This window comes from Priapulus caudatus, unplaced genomic scaffold (genome assembly GCF_000485595.1).
Source record: "Priapulus caudatus unplaced genomic scaffold, Priapulus_caudatus-5.0.1 Scaffold971, whole genome shotgun sequence".
NCBI classification, from domain to species: Eukaryota; Metazoa; Priapulida; class Priapulimorpha; order Priapulimorphida; family Priapulidae; genus Priapulus; species Priapulus caudatus.
Window position 1 is genome coordinate 10847 of NW_014578032.1, and position 4680 is coordinate 15526.

Below are 4680 nucleotides of genomic sequence, written 5' to 3' on the forward strand. Positions count from 1 at the left end.
GAGAGAGAGAGAGAGAGAGAGAGAGAGAGAGAGAGAGAGAGGGAGGGAGAGAGAGAGAGAGAGGGGGGGGGAAGAGAGGGAACCACGCAATCCACCGGCGCGCTAATCCGGCGAGGAAATTCGACTGGGTCGCTCGATCGCGTAATGGCCCCGCTGTGAAATAAAGCCCTTACAAATGTATCGTCACATTCCTCATCCCTCATCCCTCATCCCTCAGCCTCCCTCGCCGTGAAATGAAGCCCTTCCATGTATCGTCAGATCCCGGCAGTCGCATCCCTCATCCCTCAGCCTCCCCCCGCCATAATCCAGAAAGCTGCAACATGAAGCTTCCATTAGCGGTGACAGACTCACGTACCCCCCTCCTCCCCCTCCCCCACCCCACCTCCCCCTCCCCTCAACACAACCATCGGACATAACGAGCAAACGCGGGGTCAGTTGTCTAGACTGATGTGTCGTCTAGCATCGTAAATATAGTCATGCCTGTCATCATCGAGTCAAAAATGTCGCAAGCTTTGTACGACACACTTCACTTCAAAAATTCATGACATTACAGACTTATGATTTACTTATGAGGTTTCTTACAATGGGTTCCAGATCTCTACATGTGACTAGCAGACATGACCAGCAGGTGGGTGACGATGTGACATGACCAGCAGGTGGGTGACGATGTGACATAATCAGGTGACCCATACGACATGACCGGATGACTAACAAGCTGCTTAACTACCGTGACGTCACGCCATCATTTCTAGACGAACCCGGGTTGCTGCGGGGTTCGAAGCTTCAACCTACGTCAGCCATATTTTATTTATTTATTATTTATTTATTTAAAGACGGTAAAAATTGTAACAGATATGTCAACATGAGCTTGCAAGCTCCTCGCTGTCAGTGGCCAGGTCGCTCTAGTTGCAGCGCCCAGACCCCCGAGCATGCGACTACGCGACTGCTGCGAGAGAGCTGTGAGCCTATGCGCTCGGCGCAGGCCCTCAATGGTGCTAACTAATTCTATTCGATCCTGTACAAGGTCAGGGCGTCACGCTCGCTGACTCAGCACCGCGCAGATAAAGATTTAACCGCAGAGTAAGACCGACTCCGGAAGTCGGAGAGAATAAGTGACTTGACAGCCACAGAGATATTGGAATCAGTCTAACACCGAGACGCGTGTTTGGTGGTTACACATCGATACACACACACACATCCCATTAAGGTCATATATAACATATAGTATAATGATTATATATATATATATATATGATATTATATATATATATATTATATCGAGAGCACCTGCGACGGTGGACTTTGCCGAGCATGGATAGGAGCGGCTGGCGTGAAGGGCCAATATTGGCAATCTGATCACGCGGGGGTGGTGCATGCTCACACTCGTCACAAACCCTTCCATTGATACAAAGACAGCAATGCCGACAACACGCAATCTACGCTGCTGCACCTGAGCTTGGCCCCCGCCAGGGTACATGTGCTTCTGGGACCTTCATGCGTAGCGGTACATTGTGTCTGGGAGCCTCATGCTAGCGGACATGTGTCTGGGGGGACCTTTCGATGCTAGGCGTACATGTGTTCTATGACCTCATGCGTAGGGTGCCATGTGATCTGGCGACCTCATGCTCAGGGTGCATGTGTCTAGGACTCATTGCTTAAAGCGGTGCATGTGTCTAGGACCTCATGCTAGGCGCGTACATGTGTCTGGGACTCATGCTAGGGTACATTGTTCGCTGGACCTCATTGCTAGGGTGCATGTGCTCTGGGATTTCATGCTAGGCGGTACATGGTGTACTGGGCACCTCTATGCTACTTGGGTGCATGTGTCTAGGACCTTGGTAGTGAGTCGTACATGTGTCTGCGGGACCTCATTGGCTTAGGGTGCATCGTTGTCTGGGACTCATGCTAGCGGTGCATGGGGTCTAGGACTCATGCTAGCGGTGTAGGATCCTGACGTACATGTGTCTGCTAACTTCATACTAGCGGTTAATGTGTCGCGCACGCGTGGGACCTCATGGCTGTTTAGGGTGCATGTGTCTGACGACCTCATGCTAAGGGTTGCCATGTGTCTGGGACGTCATGCTCTCAGTGGTACATGCTGCCTGGTAGGAGCTCATGCTAGGCGTCATGTGGTCTGGGACACTCATGCTAGGGTACATGTGTCTGCGGACTTCATGCTTCCACGTGGTTGCATGTGGTCTAGGACCTCGATGCTAGTGGGTGACTGTGTCTGTGCTGACCTCATTGCTAGGGTACATGTGTCTGGGGCGACCTCATGCTAGGGATGCATGTGTCTGGGACCTCCATGCTGATGGGTACTATGTGTCTGGAACCCTCATGCTAGGCCGTGCATGTGTCTGGGACTCATGCTAGGGTGCATGGTGTCTGCGGAGCCTCATGCTAGCGGTGCATTGTGGTCCTAGGACCTCATCCTAGGGGGTACATGTGTCTGCCGGGAACCTCATGCTAGGGTGCATGTGTCTTGGGACCTTCATGCTTACGGGTGCATGCGTTTTCTGTCTAGGACCTCATGCTAGCGCTTGATGCGGGTACATGCTGCTCTGGGACCCTCATGTCCTTAGGGTCGCATTGTCTGGGACCTCATGCCTTAGGGTACATGGTGTCTGGGACCTCATGAACGCTAGGCCTGGCATGTCGTCTGGCGCACCTCCAGGGCTAGGGTGCATGGTTCTGGGACCTCATGCAGGGGGCATCGTGTCATGACGGAGCCTTCATGCTAGGCGTGCATGTGTCGCGGACCTCCATGCTAGGGTGGCATGGTCTGCGCGACCTTCATGCTAGGTACATGTGTCTGGGACCCTCATGCTAGGCGTGCATCGTCGTCTAGGACCTCATGCTAGGGCGCATGTGTCTGGGGACCTACACGCCCTACGGTGCATGTGCTGGGACCTCATGCTAGGGTACATGTGTCTGGGACCTCATGCTAGGGTGCATGTGTCTGGGACCTCATGCTAGGGTACATGTGTCTGGGACTTCATGCTAGGGTACATGTGTCTGGGACCTCATGCTAGGGTGCATGTGTCTGGGACGTCATGCTAGGGTACATGTGTCTGGGACCTCATGCTAGGGTACATGTGTCTAGATAGTAGATGGCTCGACATTTGCTCCCTAGAGTAGGAGGAGGAAGAGGAGGAGGAGAATGGGGAAGTAATCTTGATGAGAAGGGGCCGATGATAGTGAAAAGGATTGCAAATGACATTTGTCGTCGTTTTCTGTTAATGCGGTGAGCAAATGGCGGATAAGTAAACGCCGTCGAATGAGTAATTGTTATTGAGCAGCCCAAAGTTTATGTGCCTGGGGCAGAGTGTTAGCCAGGGAAAAAAATCAGGGAGTCTCACCGTCTGAGCGAAGCGAGGATGCTGCGGGCACGAAGCGCCCTAGGGGGGAGGGCCTTACCTTAAAATGGAGGAAATTTAGTCTGAAATGCCAAAAAGACAGGAATCTTATGATTTTATGCAAGGTATACAATATATAAAATTGGGCCACCCTCATGCCGTCTCTACCAAGTTTCATCGGTCTCATCCAAGAATAGGCCGTCGAAAAGACGGGCAGACGGTTCTCTGGCCTGGGGGAGGGGGCACAGGTCATGATGAGTCCAAGGTAGAGGTATCTGTGGGTCGCACACTTTGCTGGGCAAGACCAGCACACTGGGTAAGGATCACGGGGGCATGCTCGCGTGCTAACACAGGGTTAGGTCACATACATCACTGGTCATGGACCACAACTATCTCAGCATGCACTGGTCAGATACCTATGATCAGGTCGCTATCTATAATTATAATATTAATTATAAATATATAAAAAAATATTACATATATATATATATATATAATATTTAAATATATATCTTATTTCATAGTAAGTTATATACGCACGTACCACCTTATAATAACATGGGTGTGCAATGGTCAATGAGAAATGCATGCCAAATAAGCTATACACACATTTGCCAATCGGTCTTGTATCAGACTTGTATACGTGTACGTACATGGAAAATTAGATGGGCAGCACTGGGTACACGTGTAAACCCGGGGCAGATTACCTGGCTATGTAATCGTCAACCTGGCTAGATAACGCTCTAAGCTAATCAACCGGACTGTGTGGCCGCCCTCTCTCTCTCTCTCTCTCTCTCTCTCTCGGGAGATATTTGCGTAGCTAATAATACACGTTTATTTACCTTTGTCCTAGCGCGCGGCTTTGTTCCACTGACCAGCGGTCATTGTGAGAATTGCCACCGGACAGCTGTGTGCGGGTTCGCGTGTTTGTGAGAGACATTTCCTGCCGCCTGCCACATGGCTGGACCGCCGCGGCTGGACACAGGCTGGACTGTATACACGCGGGACACCCACGCGCTGCACACATCTGTCCACACTGTTATTGTGTCTGCCACTAACTGCACCGCAGCAGGGAGGGATGCTCAGATATCTCCGTCTGTCCTTATGTATATATAGTAGTGCCATGCTGCTGGTCATGTAGTGGGAGCTATATAGATGCAGCACTGTACTGGAGATGATAGAGAGAGAGAGAGAGAGAGAGAGAGAGAGAGAGAGAGAGAGAGAGAGAGAGAGAGAGAGAGAGAGAGAGAGAGAGAGAGAGAGAGAGAGAGAGAGAGAGAGAGAGAGAGAGAGAGAGAGAGAGAGAGAGAGAGACGAGAGAGAG